Here is a 19,850-nt window from a genome sequence, read left to right as displayed (position 1 = left end):
GATGTTTGTCTCTCGACATCCGTAACACAATCTACAAACTTGCAAATCTGGTGCAATGGATCTCACAAAAGGAGATCAACGTAGACTCCATACCATTCGCCAAACTAAATGCTGCGGAGCTTGTGTGCATGTTTGAGAAACATTTTCCTACTACCATGCTAACCATTCAGGTGCATCTTCTTGTTCACATAGTTGATGAGGTGGAAATAGCTGGCACAGTTCATTCCAGATGGATGTTCTTCTTAGAACGTTTCATGAAAACGCTTAAGGGATATGTGCGTCAAAAGGCACGTCCGGAGGGTAGCATGGCAGAAGGTTGGTTGGTATCAGAGTCCCTAGTGTACATTGGAGAGTGGCTAGACGGATTTGATAAAGCCCGGGACATGCTATGGCGAACCATAGATGATGAGCACATATCTGGGATTGTCATGTGCAATCTCGGTGTTGAGAAGAAGATGACGGAAGATCTAGAGGCTAAAATCAACCGATTTTGCATGCTTCACGATCCAGTGATGCAAAAGTGGATTTCACAATATGAGGATGCAAAGCAAGAGCGACAAAGGGCACGAATCGAGTGGAGACGGGGAAGACGACCACCGATGCACTATCCGACGGTTCTGGAGAGCCTACCAACCTTCATGAGCTTAAGATGGCTGCACAACCAATTGAAAAGCGCACAACAATGCGGTGACGAAGTGACTGAGGAAGAGTGGGAGTACTCTCGGGGTTGCGCGACCAAGGTAAGTTTGCAATGTACGACTAGCAAGTGACTTTATTTATAAACGTTTGAACGGCCACTCATAATCTTTGTTCATTGTAGTATAAGTCATACACAGCATCATGGTGTAAAGGTCGACATTTTAGGGTGGAACGAATCGACAAAAAGCGTTTTACTCAAGATTGTGGAATCATGGCGGTGGCGGTTGTTGTGGGGATTCCGCCACCGATGCCTCCACACCGCCTCGTGTTCGACGAGGCTCTTTACCCTCCCCTTCTTTGCCCGCCCCCACACCAGCCACAACATCGCCATCTACGCCAGGTTTTGCACGGCTGACTGTTCCTAGCAGCTACACACCTCTACCTACTCCGCCAGGAGCCACCCCACTCGACACTCCTCGCTTCGGGACCCAGACACGGGTGGAGACACCTGACGTCCGTACCCCCATCGACACGCCGCTAGAGACCCCTGCCGGGACACCCAGGTTCACGCGTCACCGGCTAGAGGGCTTGTCTTACTCCGTCGACTTCAGCGGCGGCATCATCATGGATGATGACGGCAAGAAGGTGATCTCGCGCATGCGTGGTCTTTGCTCTCAGCTGTTTAGACACTACATACTAAACAAATGGAGTGAAGTACCAACTGATTTTAAAAACAGAGTCATCAGCATACTTCATGATGAGTTTCCCGTTCCAACACGGGATCAGCGCTTCAATGAAGACCTGATGAAGATTCGAATGCGCGAATACTGCAAACACAAGCGTTCCGAAGTGCAAAAAGCAATCAAGAATGGGTGGAACAGGCCAGATTGGCTGGCCAAAGAAGATTGGAAGAATGCGAAGAAAGCAGCGCGCGAGAATCCCGACAAGTGGAAGCAACAAAAGGATGCAGCCAGAGCGCGAGTAGAGGCAGGGAGCTCGCACCACTTGGGGAGCGGTGGATGGGCATCATTTGAGGCCGATTTTGTAAGTGTTTTCGCATTGCTCTTTATGTTCGATAGTTTAGGGTTTATGAGTTTTTTAATTCTAACATAATGAAATCTTTGTATGTTTTGACAGTGGTCGATGACAGGACGTGATCCCACACCGTACGAGCGCGAGTACGCAGGCAAGAAGGGCTTAAACGCCCTGATGGACATTCTCAGTTCTCGCGGCGGCATGGTTAGTATTAGGGTTTACTCTTTTCTATTTTTTGTATTGTTTTATAAATGTCGTTATATGTTTATACTTACTGAAAGCTGTCTTATTGTCTTTTTTTGCAGAATCCGACACATACGCCGCTTGGACGCAATGAGACGTCTGACTAGACGATGTCAGTTTAGCCGTAGCTAGATAGCATTAGTTTAGGGTTTCTCATAGCTTATGTATCATGAGACGGATTTTATATGTCTTTTTGAACCATGTATATTATTACATTTGTCACCGCAGTTCCTTTTGCCAATCAATTCTTTATGCCTATGATGTTGTACAATTGTCATTATTACATTTTCCAATCAATTCATTTTGCCTATGATGTGTACAATTGTCAATTTTGCAAACAATGCGTCTTGTGGGTGACTATTTTGGGTCTATTATCTACCCTTGTACTTTTTTTAAAAAGTGAATCAAGTACAATATGGTTGATGGGTGGCAGGGCATTCAATGCCCTGTCACCAAAAAAAAAATCTCTCAGGCGTCGCTATAACCGTCATTATTTATGGCTCTGTAGCGTCGCTCTGAGCGTTGCTATAGTCTTCTGTGTAAACGTTGCTATAAGCGTCGCTATGATCGTCGCTTTGAGCGTCGCTATATAGAGACGCTCATAGCGACGCTTATAGCGACACATATAGCGATGCTCTCGTAGCGACGCTCGTAGCGACGGTTTTAGCGACACCGGGGGTTATAAAAACCCAGTGTATTTCCGTCGCTAACAGCGTCACAAGAGCACACAACCTCTTGTAGTGTAGGTTGGTTTGGAGTCCTAAATCAAGCTAGAGACATGCTACGCGTAGGATGTCTTTTTGCTCTGTTTCATCTCAGACTTGCACTGTAGCTTCCCCTTGATGTGCTAAACTCACAACTATTTTTACTTTTTGATTCTGACACCTATAGGTTGGTCAAATGATCAAGAATCTGTTCCAAAAGCCTGATGTCTGTTCTGATGAATTCCTAAGTCAAATCAACTCCAAATTGGACCAAAATTGACTAGGAGGCTTACCTAAGGCTATATGACAGCATGGTATGGTCAAAGTAGAATTTTGGTCTCAAAATCATATAGGAGACATCCTACGAGTAGGATGTCTTTTTGCTCAAAATGAACCCAAATTTGAACTACAGACTCTCATTAAGGTGCTGATCACAGTGGTATGCTCAGAATTTTGTTTAGAGTCCAAAATCACATAGAAGACATCCTACGCGTAGGATGTCTTTTTGGCCTGTTTGACCCCAGACTTGTCCCACAACTTCTTTTTGATGTCAGTAACCCAACGGTATGCTTAGATTTTGGTTTGGATTTCAAAAGTCCCAATTTTTAGTTGTTGCCTTTTTCAACCAAAAGTGCTAAAGTTCGCTTTGAACCCCATTTTCTCACCCAAATGAGCTGAAAACTCTCACATGCACTCAATACAACATTTAGAACATGCACATGAAGTCACCCTATGGTTTGGTCTCAAAATTAGGCCTTGGACACAATTTGGGTAGGATGTCTGGCAATTCTCGTCTTTTGGCTTTGATCTGTCAAAATATGGTCTAATTTCCACTTTCCAGGTGAAAATAGGGTAAAACCTACCTTCTGAACACACTGGTAACCTCAGATTTTCAAAATTTCCACCAGATCACCTTGTAGACATCCTACGCGTAGGATGTCTACTGCTGATTTTTTGAGACTGAAGTGTCCCTGATGCTTCCTTATGCTCTCAACAAGTGCAGGTATGCTTCACAATTGCAAAAACATGCAAAAATCACTCAATTTAAGCCTTTTCTGAAATTTTACGTTTTCTGACTCCGCCTTTTGGCTTTTGGTCAACAAAAATAGGGAAAATGTTGGAGCTATATATGGCTCATTCTACTCAACTTGGTCTCACCTATATATTTGTATCTTGTCCTCAATATGAATCAGTCTTTGGGAGCGTATATGGTGTGTCTCTTGTCTCGTCTCTCTCTTTCTCTCTACATCTCAACATGGTATCAGAGCAATAACGATCATGCGCCGATTCAATTCATGGTGACAAAACAGTATGTGTATGCGATTTGCATGTAAGATTCAAAAATTGCTACAAATTTTATTTTTGAGCATTGATTCTTGTTAATTGTGGTTGTTTTGTGTTAAGAAGAATATGATTAGTGTTTTATGTGACGTTTATTGCTAATCAATCTAATCGTTGATTACGTTTTCTTGTTCATGACACCCTGAACTTCATCTCAATTTTTCTCGCTGTTTTGCTCAAAATTTGGAGAAACGGGAAAAGCGCAATGGAGCATAGCGCAATGGCACTTTTCATCCAAAACTTGTTCGTCTCCTCGAGCTCTTCGATTTGAGTTCTAGGTTTGCGTCAATCGGAGTTCGCAGCAGAAAGTTATGCTGTTTTTACTGCAATTGAGCTTGACGCAGCTTTCTTCGTCCTACATCTTCGTGAAGCGTCCGCGATCGTTTTTTCTTATTTTGGCGATAACTTTTTCGAGAAGATTTAGCTTTTTGCTATTCATATTGTGTCCGTCAATCTTGCATCTCACGCCACTCTATTTTGAGGACTCTTTTATTATTAACGTCTCCTTTACCCTGTCGTTTTTGGGTGACGTCTCTTACATTTTTGGAAGTTCCTTGAGCATCCTTCTTACGTTTATCGTTGACAGAACGCAGTCCTCATATCTCTCTCATTCTCAATTGCGGCCTTCACCATATATGGTGTGCAAATTCTGCGATCTTATCTTATACGTCTTCTCGCAACAAGATATGGCTATGAATATTCTCGTCAACGGCTTTCCTTCTGGCCAGCGTTCTGTTCCTCCTTTCCAAGGTCAAGGTTTTCCAGGCTGGAAAGCAAAGATGTTGTTAATTCTTGAAGGCGATGAACTCTCCGATGTTGTTCTTGGAAATCGTGTTTGTCCGCCTCAGCCTGTTGATACGGATAATGATAACGTGCTTATCACTGAAGGACCTATATTTGAAGATTGGAATGTTGCCTATACGGATTGGCAACGACGTGATAAAGCAGCTCGTCGGTATATTCTTTCTGCTCTTACTGATTCCCTTTTGCTTGATATGTACGAACTGCCTACTTCCCACGACGTATGGAAGTACCTTTTTGCAAACTTTCAGAAGAAATCTGTCACAGAAATACTTTATTTGAGAGGGTTGCTTAACAAGTTACAATATGAAGTTGGTACTGCCATGATGGGACATATTGAATCTTTCAAATCTATTATTAATCAACTTGCTGCTGCCGGTGATCCTGTTCCACAAAAGCAACTGATTACACTTCTCCTTGATACGGTGAAGGACTCTTCTTATGATAACATTGTTACTATTCTCTCTAATAAAGATGGTCTTGATTTCGACCAAGCCTGCATGTCTTTAATTGAATACTCTCAACGTCAAGAACGTCGTAATGCTAGTCATGAAACAGCTATGATTTCACACGAGGAGACTGAGTCACAACAGATGGAACGGGCTTTTTATGCTCGAAGGCGTCCATTTCAACGAGGAAACCGCAGAGGTGGCCGTCGCGGTAATATTTTCTCTCGTCTCAAATTTCATAATAAGCAATGTTCTTACTGCAACAGAAATGGCCATACTGAAGATGATTGTTGGGCACGTCAATATGATGAAGAACACAATATTACCACAAAACAACCACGTTTATCTAGAGACTCTTCTTCTTCTTCTTGTGAATATTGTGGACGATTTGATCATCCCACTCATATGTGCTATAAGCGTCGATTCGACACAGATCGGAATAGAGCATATGCTACTGAACATCGAAACAACATTGTACCAGAAACAAGCTGCGTCCTATGTTCAGTTGCTCCAGACAGAATACTTCATGTACGCGATGGATCACTTTTTATTGTCGATTCTGGTGCTACAGGAAATATGACATATCAGTCTAAGTGGCTTCATAACTATCATCCACTGCCAGTTCAACGTGTTGTTTATCTTGCCGATGATACTACATGTCAAGTAAAGGGTATTGGAGACTTATATCTTGGTACCTTATCTTCTTCCACTCGAATTTTGCGAGGAGTATTACATGTACCAGATCTTCAACGTAATCTTCTTTCAGTTGCTAGACTTGTTGATCTTGGTCTGTTTGTTGGATTTGATCATACCAAATGCCGAATTGAGAAAGATGGACAGACTATAGCCACTGCTCCTTGAAATGGTAATTTGTTTGAACTCTCTCTCAACGATGCTGTAGCAAATGTTGTCACTGCTCCAGGTGATCATGATTGCAAAGTATGGCATCACCGTTTTGTTCATGCTGATTTCTCAAAACTCCTTGATCTTCAACGTCGTGATCTTGTTCATGGCATGGATCTTAAAGCCCATCCTCATATGGGAATTTGTGAATTTTGTGCTCTTGGGAAACACAATCGCAAACCCTTTCCTCTTTCAAATACAACTCATTCTCATGACATATTGGATCTTGTTCATACTGATATATGTGGACCTCTACCTTCTTCGAGATCACAATATCGCTACTTCATTACTTTCATTGATGATTTCTCAAGGTATACGACTGTATTTCTACTTAGACAAAAATCTGAAGCCTTATCTGTTTTCAAACAATTCCACAAGGCTGCGGAACTTCAAACTGGTCGTCGCCTTAAGAAGCTTTGTAGTGACAATGGAGGTGAATATGTTTCTCGAGAGTTTGTGAGTTACTGTGCTGACAGTGGAATTCATCATGAACACACTATTCCATATTCGCCTCAACAGAACGGTGTTGCTGAACGAAAGAATCGCACTATTCTCAATGCTGTAAGATGTATGCTGATTCATTCTGGATTATCTCGTGTTTTTTGGGCTGAAGCTACTTTGACAGCAGTATTTATTCAGAATCATCTTCCTACTACTGCACCCTCTGGTAAGATACCCATCACAGCATGGACAGGTGACATTCCTTCTGTATCTCATTTTCGAACCTTTGGATGTATTGCTTATATTCATGTTCCCAAAGAAACACGAACAAAGCTTGATGCTCCTGGTCTTAAAGTTATTTTTATTGGATATTCTGACACTTGCAAAGGCTACAAATTCTATGACCCTTCCTCCAAGAAAGTAATTGTGAATCGTGATGCTACTTTTAACGAACAGCTTATGGGAGGCTCATGGTCCATGGATGATTCTGATGATACTAAATCATTGCTTCAAGCTTTTCCATTTCTTTCAGAAGATGAAACTCTTCCTATAGAGCAACTTTCCTCTTCACGACCATCCATTCCGAATGTCGCCAATGATGATATTGATATTTTTGTTGATCTGCCTATTGATTTTGAACATGGCTCATGTCATGTTTATGATGACGATATTGCTGATAATGCTTTTTCTACTTCCGAAGATCCAGTTACTTATGATGAAGCTATTTCTTCACCACAAAAGGATCAATGGCAAGAGGCTATGGAAGCAGAGTACGATTCTCTTATCTCTAAAGGTACATGGATACTAACTGAATTACCTCCTTGTCGTACAGCTATTAAATGTAAGTGGGTGTATAAGACAAAAGTAAAAGCAGATGGATCTTTTGACAAGTTCAAGGCGCGTTTAGTTGCAAAAGGTTATTCCCAAGTAGCTGGTGTTGATTATCAAGAGACTTTTTCACCAGTTGTTCGCATTACACGTGTTCGAGTTTTATTGGCATTTGCTGTTCAATTTGATTTAGAAGCTCATCAAATGGATGTGCGAACTGCTTTTCTTAATGGTGACTTGGAAGAGGAAATTTATATGGAACAACCAGAAGGGTTTGTTATTCCAGGTAAAGAAGACCTTGTTGCTCAACTCCATAAGGCACTATATGGTCTCAAACAAGCTTCGCGAGCCTGGTATACAAAATTTGATCTTTTTCTCACCTCTAAAGGATTCATCTCTTGCTCGTCAGACCCCAACTTATACATAAAACGCCAAGGTAGCAGTTTTGTGATTCTTGCTCTTTATGTGGATGATACCATCCTTGTTTCCAATGATTTGGGATTTCTTCAGCAAGTGAAAAAGTTATTGTCTTCTGCATTTGATATGGTGGATCTTGGAGAGATTCACTCGTGTCTTGGCATTCAAATCCAACGGAACCGTACAAAAGGTATTTTATTCCTTCGACAGTCAAAGTTTATTGCAGATACTATTCAAAAATTTGGTATGGAATCTGCACATTCAGCCAACACACCTTGTCTTGCAAGCTCTACGAAGAACACTTCTGACAATGGCGGTCAACTTGTCACAAATCAACCTTATGCTAACTTGATTGGATGTCTTCAGTTTGTTGGCATGAACACTCGTCCTGATATTTTGTTTGCTGCTAATTATCTTGGACAACATCTTGCATGTCCTTCTCTTAAGCATTGGTCTGCTGCAAAGCGTGTGTTGAAATACTTGAAAGGCACTACAGATTTTGGTTTAGTCTATCGACGACAACTCACATCGGATTCTATGCAATCTCTTTCTCTTTTGGGTTACACAGATGCAGACTGGGCAAGCTCACATTTATCTATGCGATCTACTAGTGGAAATTGCTTCTTTATAAATGGTTGTCTTGTTTCTTGGACTAGCAAGAAACAACGTTGTGTTGCAGTTTCTACGACTGAGTCAGAATATGTTGCGGCATCACTTGCAGCTCGTGAGTTGATTTGGCTTCGACAAATGCTAGTTGATATTGGTCACTCTCCTCTTTCTAGCACACCCTTGCGGTGTGACAACCAAAGTGCTATTAGTCTTGCAAAAGACTATGTTCAACATAATAAGTCAAAGCACATTGCTGTCCATTATCATTATGTCAGGTATGAAGTACGCAAAGGAACCATTATGGTTGAACACTGTCCAAGTGACCAGATGATTGCAGACATTTTGACTAAAGGCCTCAACGAGTCACGTTTCATCCTCTTGCGCTCGGAGCTTGGAGTTGCTTCGACCTCACTCTTTCTAAATTAGCTTCTTTGCTATTGTAATAGCTTTGTACATATGACATTGTAATCTTTTAGGTACCATGCACTATGCACACTCCACATTTGCACATTGTGATCTCTAAGTCACTTGAATATTTGTACATAGATGCACAATTCACTTTCACATCATCATCGCTGGTTCATATTTTCACATTGTATAGGGGCTTGGGTTTTTCCCTTGAACTCCCCAAGGGTTTTTTCATCCAAAGCTAGAGACCTTTGTTTGAGTGGGGGTGTTGGAGCTATATATGGCTCACTCTACTCAACTTGGTCTCACCTATATATTTGTATCTTGTCCTCAATATGAATCAGTCTTTGGGAGCGTATATGGTGTGTCTCTTGTCTCGTCTCTCTCTTTCTCTCTACATCTCAACAGAAAAACTCCCAAGTCAATATGTTACTAGGGTAAAACCTACCCTCTGAACCCACTGGTGCAGTCAGAATTTTCAAATTTGGTCTCCAGAACCCCCTTGAGACATCCTACGCGTAGGATATCTATGTTTACAGAATTGCAGGTTTTCTTCACAGAACCCTTGCAAATGCTCTTTTATATGCACAGCATCAGGCAGTCATACAAAAATGTCCACAAAAGCTTGTTTAATGCATTTTTACCCTCAAAAGCACACTTTTCCGTGATTTCAAATGCAATCAAGCACTTTAGCAAATAATTCAGTGTTGAATAGCTCTATATCAGAATCGGATCACTTACCTAAAGCTAATCCTACAAATCATATGGGGTTTTGCATCTATGAGTAGAAAAACGCTTCACTACCACACACGGACTACTAAACTCTTTTATTACCTCACAAATCACTCGACCACCAACAACTACTCTAATCGACAGATCCTAACTAAACCTATCTAGTCACAGATCCTCGGCAAGACACACACTTCCTCGCTATCCACTTGATCACGGAATATCCTCTTCCAGATCCACTTAAGAAAAACGCTTTTTTTAGCCGAAACTAAATCAAGCAACCATCACACAAGTGTTAGTAGGAAACCTACTTAGGTCCTTGTGTCCCCGGCAACGGCGCCAACGTTGGACGGGGAGAGACTCACACACCCATGAAGTGCATGCAAACACTACCTAGATCAACATAATGTCAATCGAGGACACAGATGACACGATAGGCACACGGAGGAAATCTCTTAAGCTTGTCAGGCTGAGACCATCCTACACATACAACACTCTGGAAGGCCAACTAGACCACAATCAAGAACCTCACTGCTCTCAACTACACCACCTAGCCACATACACACATGCGGAAGGTAACTCACCTAATCATGCCAGATTCATACGAAACTTAAGGAACACCATCCCCTCACTAGGATACACCTATCCCTAAGCTTCTACACTCAAAATCCGCACTCTAAACCCATCTACGGAAAATGCGTAGGATGACAGAGCCGAATTTTGAAAGTGCCCGAAACTGAAATTTATGAGTACCTATGCGTAGCTTATGTCGCCTCGATTCTATAGACTACTAGAACGCAGAAAACAGACATCGTTTGATACACTTACGGCCACAAATAGCTCGTAGATGCGTCGGCGCGTGCGCTTCTTCTCACGTGGAATGCTTGGCGTTGTCGCGTAGCTCTCCTCGAGCCTACAACAATGGTGCAGTCGGATCTCCAATGTGTTGAGCGAGCCGGATGTAACGAGAGGATAAAGCTCATGCTCACTCTCTTTCTCTCTCACACACAGTAGACGACAGCACTAAAGTTTTGATTATGAAAAAAAGTCTTTTCACAAAATGACCTAGGTACCTTATATACTAAGGCTACCTTAGGTTTAACCAAAAATGGGGTTGAAAGGGTCAAATGACTTTGTATTTACAATCTGTCATTGTACCCCGGCTTCTGAAACTAGAATAACTACTCATTACAAATGACGTTTATAGACATAATCCGTAGCATTTCATAACTCGCAAAAGATAAGACTTTGGTACAAAACTTGAGTTATGTTGTGTTGTTGACCTAGCGGTCAACATTGTACTACGTACGCGGAGCTTAAAAAATGGAAGGAGGGGAGAAAAAGGTGGGGAGAGGTGCAGATCAGAGGAGTGTGGGGAGATGCTGATCAGTTGCGGCTCGGCACCAGCTTTATAAAAGACCCAGCCTAGGCCATCTATAAATACATCTGTTGACTTTTACTTGGACAAGGTTTGAAAGAAACAAATTCACGCCGCTCCCATTTTCTTGACTTTTCCTTCCACCGAGTAAAACTTCTTAACACCTCGAGTTTTAGACTTGTTCTCACGATGATGAGAAACATTAATGGAACTTTTGCACCTCCTTTAGCACGTTGTGTAAAATTTTCATGTTGCAGAACAAAGAAAAGCACATTCACAAGTCATACTTTACTTGAAAAAGATGGTGATGATAAGAAATTTTACTTTGCTTTGAAGTAAAAACACTATTGCATGATGAAAATGTGCAATTTTCGGCATACATGATGACAATTTCTCATAGTACAAAGAAACAAATGACGTCACTTCCTTAAGGACTCTTACAACAATATGAATGTAAAGTCTCTTACATGTTTGTATTGAATATTATAACAAAAGAAATATCAAACTACAAGCAAGAATAATCGTATAATTATTTATTTATTATCATGGTGAAATATTTGTACGTGTTTTTAAACAACAATGTTTTATTGTTAACTAAAGCTATATGTGTTTCCACAAGCATTGATGTGTTCATGCACAAGTAGAAGCTAAAAAACGGTCATAACTTGGCTTTTCCATTGCCTTCACTGTATTGACTCCTTATACAGTGTTGCAAACACATATTCACTACATGTTTAATTTAATCGTATCTATGTATATCTAGAGCTTTACACCCAAAACAACACATATTCATGACTACATGTTTAATTTAATCGTATCTATGTATATCTAGAGCTTTACACCCAAAACCAACGATAATACTTATAAGGTTTGGTTAACCTGCATTTTTTAGCCCTTTGTGTTGAATTGAAGGTGCAATTCGTCTCTAGCTTTGAGAGAAATGTAGCTGATGTAAGATAAATTCAATGTGTAGCAACTTAACTCAAAGTGTAAAGCATTGACTACGATAGTTTGTTGCAAATAAGCAAGTTAAAACGGATAAACATATATCAACTACGTACCTTGCCAATTTAATTCTGAAACAAATTGCATCTGGTTTTCTATGGGTGGCTACATATTTTGATTATAGCTTAAATCTTTCCTCTTTGTGGGTGACACAGATTGGCACACATTGCTACCATTTAACAAAATTAAAGTTTATACTCGAGAAGAAATCTTACGATCTTCCACTCACATTTGACAATTGATCAAGTGTATATTTTCAAATTAAGAAACATCTTTCTTTGACCAAATTAACAAAGTGCATTAATGTATCTCACAATTGAACTATATTTCAAAAGAAACATTTTTATTTTACCAAATTAATAAAGTTCATTAACATTTCTCTATAATGCAACTCACAATTTCAAGGCAAATACTCAAAAGTGCATCATGCAAGGTATGGTCTAAATGATTCTCTTATGTAAAAATTACTAAAGTATACCAAAATTGAGCATTAAAAGAAAACACAAAGGAGTCCAATTATGATCATTCTGTTACCATATACATGTGGTAGTGATGTGTGTGAACACACTAGGACCGCCGGGGCATTTTTTCCCTCTTTAGGAGGTTTTTTCCCCCGAGCATTGTATACACGCCCATGAGTCTAGGGCTATCTATCTTTCCATTGCACACTAAGTAATACACTCTCGATTGTGTGCCTTGATCTTCCTTCGTCTTCTCCAAGGTGTGCGCGTTTCTCTGTAACCCTAATTCCAACAATTGGTATTAGAGCAGGTTGCGTCCTCGCGAGCTTAGTCACCAGCTGCTCCAGTATATGCCTGCTCACTTTCTCCGATTTCAGTGAGCTTTGGTGAGCGTTCGGAGGTCGACAGATAATTCGAGAGAACTCGTAGAGCTTGGTCTGCTCAGATTTTCGATTCGGGCTCAATTCGGCCTCCGTTTTCACTACAAGCAGTGCTGCACAGGCTATTTTGTCATTTTGTGCAAAATTTCTGTCAGTGTTATTTTTTGCATAACAGGTGCCTTACAGTTTTCTACGGTTTGCGCTATATAGAATGTGTTGTTACCGCTCCGTATCTCCTATTTTCGGGCAGTTTTCACATCAGGTGCAGCATTTACCATGGCTGACAACAACAACACAGATGTGTTCAAGATGTTTGTTGTCTACTAAGGACAGGTTGGATGGGGACAACTACCCTATGTGGGCTTATATGATGCAACATGTTCTTGTGTCAAAGGGCGTCTGGAACATTGTGCAGGGCATTGATGTACGTCCTGGTTCTGAGGAGTAGGCGATGTTGAGGATGTTGTAGGTCTTGCTGCTATTAGAGTTGTTTTTCCTACAACAGAACAAGCTTGTTGGGATGTAAAGGATGCGCAGGCTCATGCATTGATTGCGTTTTCTGTGAAGCTCACCATTGTTCCTCACATCCGTTCAGAAAAATCTGCAAAACAGGCTTGGGATATTCTAGCAGCTCTTTATACAAGCCGCAATGAGGCTAAAATTGCTTTGCTACGTAAAGAGATGGAGTCGAAGATTATGCATGAGGAAGATGATATGGAAACTTTCCTTGCTAGTGTCAAGGATATCAATGAGCAACTTATTTCTGCAGGTGAAGTCATTTCAGACACTTCCCTTGTGCAGACTGTTCTTGATGCCTTACCAGATTCCTACCAAACTTTTGCTAGTACTTGGAGACTGATGACCCAAGGAAATCTTGAAGTTGTCAAGTTTGATGCATTATGCACATTGCTATTGCAAGAGTCACTTTCTAGAAAAAACAGGACTAGGCAGCGTGCAGTTGAACAAGCTTTTATTGCTTCTCAAAGAAAGGGTGGTAACAGTAATGCAGCCACTTCTTTTGGTTCTGCTGCGAGTGGCAAAAATTCTGTTCCGGATGCTTCTGCTGGCAGTACTTCGTCTGGCAATTCTGGTGATAAGGGCAAAAAGAAGATGCATTGCCATTATTGTAAAGCCAATGATCACTTGATCAAGTCGTGTCCTAAGTTGAAGGCCAAAGAGGCTAAGAAGAAAGAGGGTGGTTCCACTGCAAATGCTGGTTCCACTACAAATGCATCCATTGTTGAGTCTTCTGTGAAAGGAGATTGTGTTGCTGATGTTGATGCAGAATGGGATTTTAGCGCAGAGTGCACTTACAATCTTGCTGTCCATGATGCATGCTTGTTAGTTGTTGCAGATTCACATGTGTGGTATTTTGACAGTGGTTCTACAAAGCACATTACCTCACATCGTGAATTGTTCACCTCTCTCGAGTCTGTCCCTCATGGGAATTCTGTCACTTGTGCCAACAATGCCTCTTATCCAGTTTAGGGAGTTGGAAAGATTGTGCTTATTGCTGCAAATGGCAGTTCCTTCACACTTGTTGATGAACTTTATGTACCTGGGATCAAGAAGAATCTCTTGTCTGTATCCACACTTGCTAGACTTGGACTTGTAGTCAAATTTGTGGATGACAGATGTACAATTCATGATCTCAGTTTTGGTGATGAAATTGTTGCATCTGGCCTTTTGTGCATGGGCTGTATAAGCTCACTTCGTATGACAAGTGTGGAAAAAATTTTGCAAATGCTGTTGCAGATTCAAGGGGTATTTCAGATGCAAAACTTTGTCATGCACGTTTTGGTCATCTGAATTTTGCCAATTTGCTGCGTTTGCAGAAATTTGATATGGCTGCTTCTTTTCTGCCTCTTGAAGCACCTCTCAAACATGTTTGTGTGTTAACCCTCGTGGCTCACGGGAACCCTATCGCCTACGACGGACACTGTAACCGTATTATTTATTTAAGTAGAGTCAGGCACCGGGCTTGTCGGTCCAATAGGGAAAGGTAGAGTGATCGCCGATGAGAGGCGCACTCTAACACGAACATGCTAGGGTTAGTTGGCTAAGCATGGGCGTCCAAGTGTGAATGGGGTGAGCTCACATAAAAGCCAATTAAACCTAAAATTGAGTCATTCTCTCATTGTGCAATAGAAGCTGCTCTTGCTCCATCTCCACCTTCTCCTTCACCATCTCCTTGTGTGTGTGCGTGTGAGAGAGAGAGAGAGAGAGAGAGAGTGTGTGAGAGTGTGTGTGCGATCGAGCGTTGCGGCGGCACAACGGCGGCGAGGCGGTTGAGCGTGGCGTAGCGGCGTCTCCCTCTTCTTCGCGGCGAGGAATCCTCTACGACAGGAGCATAAGGCGGTGAGTGACACACCATTGCCCTCTTTGAGCTTACTAGTTAAACTAGTTGTGTGCTTGGAGCCGTCTGCGGCTCGTACACGGTGTATCGGCAAGTCCCTTGCTTCGACAGTGCGGCAAGGAGCGCACATTTTTGGCGCCGCTGCCGGGGAATAGCCCTGCACTAAGCCCAAGAGGCACTTTGTGCTTCTTGTATGAGTGGTTTGCAGTAGGAAAGAAGAGGGAGAGGAAGGCATATTTTTTCTGCAAGTTGTTAATTCTGTTTTTCTGCTGCGCACAGTTTGCATTTTCTGTTTTTCTGCTGCGTACATTTAGTATTAGTTAGACAATTAGCAAAATTCTATTTTTCTGTTTACACACAGTTAGCATTAGTCACACAGTTAGCATTTCTTGCGTTTTTTTTGCATTTTCTGTGTTTTCACTGCACAGTTTTGTCAAGTTTTAATTTCTGCATTTTTTGTGTTTTCTGGTTTGTGCACAGTTAGGCGCACAGTTAGTTAATTAAGTAGGTTAGTAATTAGGTGAACCACTGATTAGTAGGTCAGTAGGTAGGTGGGACAGTAAATAGTTAGGTGAGGTCAACGCGCACCAAAATGCGTACCAAATAATATCTCAATAAATAAATAAATTTATTAAAAAAAATTGAAAAAAAAAATTCCGAAAAAAAAAAAACGTGAGCGAGGGGGAGGTTAGATTTTCGAAAATAAAAAACGTGAGTTATAAAAACGGACGGGTTGGTTTGTATAAAAGTTAGATCGGGATCGGGATCATTTCCCCAAGCCCAAGCCCAAGCCCACGCCCAGGCCTCAGTCCTCAGTCCTCTGATATATACTACACTCACTCTTATATATATACCCTACCTCGTCAAGAGGGAATGAGAGCATGTGGGACAAGTCCTCCACTCTCCTCCCTTCTCTTCCCACTTGCACCTTTAGACTTGCTATTTGGAGCCTAGTTCCCCAGCTAGGAAAAGATTGTTTCAGGCTTTTCTGGAGCAAAATAGAACCAAACGGTGGGTTGTAAAGCACTGCGCATCCCTCCTAGCGATACGCTCGTTTCGAGCTATCACACGGCCCATTCCACGACACGCTCTAAAAAAATCTAGCAAAAAAACAAACAAAAAACACGCTAAAAACTAGTCACAAGGCCTCCTAGAGCATCTTTTTGACACCTTAGGGTATCAAAAGCACATGCACTTACGCTCTGGGCGGGTGCTAGAACACGAGCATATTGAGGGTGTCTCTGTTCATACGGACACCCATTACCCATCCACGATAGGCTCTAGACCCTCAGCGGGGACACAAGGTAGCACCACCCAAGACCCTAAAATAGCCGCTAGTGATTCCTCCTCCGACTCAGAAATCATGGAAGCATACCCTACCCAAAACACTGAGAGAGAAGGCCATGCACCTCCCGAAGCTCCACAGCCTAGTACTAGTATGTTTAGCCGTTTCATGGAAACACTAGGTAGAGCTACTCGCTCGGAACCTGATGCAAATGAAGCACACGAAGGGGGTGGGGAAGTGGACTCTCCTTTCACATCACACATGGACCCCACACCCCCAAAGAGTGTCCATGTGGATATACTGCCAACTTCTTACCAAGAAGGCCCTGTTGAGCTGCCTCCTTCAGAAGTTCCCTCTAGAGTACCGTTGGTGACAAGTAAAACCACGGGGAGAAACATTGCTTCTACCTCACAAGAAACCGTTAACACGTCGACTCTAGAAGGATTGTTCATTAATGATCATTGGACATACGACCTCCACACTGAAGTGTTGACGGATCTACACTCTGGCCACGCCTACCATGTAGGATGGATAGAGATTGTACAATCCACCTCTAGTGCCACGAGCATCGAAGATCAACAGAAAATGATCTGTAATGTTATCCATGGCATTATTCAATTAGAAAGGAAAAACCGAGGGGTAAATATACTCTCAACTGGCCCCATGAGATTTCTGGATACGAGCAAGGCTCAACAGCCTACTCTATCACAAATGGAGACTCCTCTAATGAGCCCCATGGACCCATCTTACGTCATTTCACCTGGGGTCTCTATGCAATCTGAGCCTCCGAGCGACAACTTTAGCTTCCCTAACTTGGCCCAACCCTCTACTAAGGAAAACACAGTGCTCACTCCAAGGATAAGCCTGACAGAGAATGTACCGATGACATCTACGGTTAGCGCAGTGCCACTACCTAGTGTCGTAGTACCTAATATGGGGCCTCGACCATATGTGCCTCTAGCCCCTTATGCACACATGGCCCCCACACCTCCAGTTGTACCACTTTTTTATGCTCCTCGAGTGCCGCTCCCTAGCCCTTATCCGAGTGGACCTATGCCCGGTTATGTTCCATATCCTGCATCATCGACACATATGCCAAGACCGGTACCCGTCCCTCTCCCACATATGATTCCAAGAGTACCTCCACCGGCCCTACCTCCTCACATAGGTGACTTGGCAGCGTTTGCTCAAAGCATAGGTCGATCTATCGTGGAAAATATGCGTCACGCATCTGATAGAGAGCCTAGAAGTAAGGCAGTACAAATTGCCAAACTCACGCAAAAATTCAATGGGGATGAAGATGCTAGAAAACACATTGAAGTGTTTGAACAAGTATGTGATTCCTTAGGGGAACGCAACGAACTACATAAGTGCAATGCCTTAAGCTTGACATTAAGTGGGAAGGCTGGAGATTGGTATAGGACCCTAAGGGTGGACGAGAAAACAATCTACCCTACCCTTCGAAGGTTGTTTCTAAAGGAGTACATACGAGAAGGTGTGCTTTGGGGTGTAGCATCTCAACTACAGAAGGCCGAACGTAAGGAAGGAGAGTCAGTAAGGGACTTCATTAGTCGTCTAAAGCACTTAAACTCTCGCTGCCCTGTAAATGAGCGCTTCAACAATAACCAACTGCTTGATCGATTCATTCGAGGGTTGAGGAATGAAGGAATCTATAATGGACTAGTGATTAGAGGTATCACAACCTGGGAAGATGTCAGTACCAATGCAATCCAATTAGAGGACAACTTGATGATAGCAGGCATGAGGGTGTCTACTGACACGAGATCCACTAGCTCACAAGCCATTGAGTATGAACCCATGATTGCAAAGCCCATTGCCAATGAGCCAAAGGTATTTGAGACATTCTTGACAGACCTCACCAAGGCAATCCAAGAATCTTAAGGATAATCGACCCCCTCAAAATAGTCACATGTATCCAAGAAGGGAGCAACAACGGTGTTCCATTTGCTTAGGTCCACATAGCACTAGTGAGTGCCCTACGTTTAGAGTAAAATTTAATGGAACTTGCAACGCATGTGGTAGGTATGGTCACCAAGCTAAGGATTTTTTAATGATCAAACGTATTATGGCAAATAGACCACCTGTAGCCTGGACGGATGCACCTCGAGCTCCTGTATTGATGCCTGCTCCACCTGTTGAGCAACTACCGCAACACATGGTCCCTAGATCTCAAAATTTTGTACAAGCTACACCGCTACCACCTCTTGTGCTAGGACCGCAGCCCCCGCATCCAAGAGTCACCCCTATGAACCAAGTGGGTTGCGAGCCATCAAATGCTTATGCAGATGGCTGTGAGGAGGAAATAGACACTAGTATTGCCTATGGACTTGATACATTGGAAGAGTGTCCTATATACTACATGGAAGATTGTTGGGGGCAAGTCAAGCCGGTTTATCAAGCTGCTGCTCTCGCATCCAGAGGTCAAAATATCAACACCCAGGCTAGGAGGCCACCTCTTCAATGCTACGAGTGTGGTGGACCACATCGGGCAGCGGAGTGCCCTATTAGGCTGCAAAAGAATGCTGCACAGATGCAAATGAATCAAGGGAGCACGTCTGCAATGCCAATACTCACATGTAATCGTTGTGGCATAGATCACTTGATTGCCCAATGCCCCTATAACCCAAATGCGCCTAAAATCACACCCCTAAATTTGGTCGAAATTGCTAGTGTGACATCGCCAATACCACCCGTCGCACCCGCTTATGCGATTACACCGTCCATGCTTCAAGGGCCAGACCATATCCTCGAAGAGAGAGATACCGCGTCAGTTATCCAAGCAAAGAAAAAGAAGACGTGAAGGAAGAGGTCGCAGAATACGGGAAATTCAAAGCCAAGTTCCAAAACAAACATAGGAACAGGAGATGACCTCGTGTATATGAATGACCTCGAGGATGATTCAGATTCAATCGAGACAATGGAGACTAGAACCAATACCACAAAGGGAAAGACCGACAAAGAAAACCGTAACATGGAACCAAATGAAAACCGAATAAGAGAAAACCATAAAGAGCCTCTGAAAACACCACAAGTGTTTCCAAATCCAATCCAAGACCCCCAAGATAAACCGCAGGGGCAAAAAGGGAAGAATCGTAAAAAGAAGATTGGGACATATCCAAACCCAGTAGACGAGATTGAGCAGGTGAAACATCTAAGAGGTTTCGTGGAGGAGACTCAAAGGAAACTAGAACCAGAACCCATGCATGTCAAAATTCATGACACAGTGTTTCCCACGCAAGTTCATCCACCCCACATGAACCATAGACCGTTAGCCATATCTAGTATCATCCAAGAAGGGAGTGAGGATGGGGCATCAGAAAGTGAGGATACACCTTTCTTGTTGGAAAGGATGTTTAACAAAGGAATACCTGATCCCATTGAGGAATATGAGATTCCATCCTCACCAGTTCCTAGTCA

This window comes from Adiantum capillus-veneris, chromosome 7 (genome assembly GCF_014529385.1).
Source record: "Adiantum capillus-veneris isolate H3 chromosome 7, ASM1452938v2, whole genome shotgun sequence".
Taxonomy (NCBI): domain Eukaryota; kingdom Viridiplantae; phylum Streptophyta; class Polypodiopsida; order Polypodiales; family Pteridaceae; genus Adiantum; species Adiantum capillus-veneris.
Note: the sequence above shows the minus strand (reverse complement) of the source record.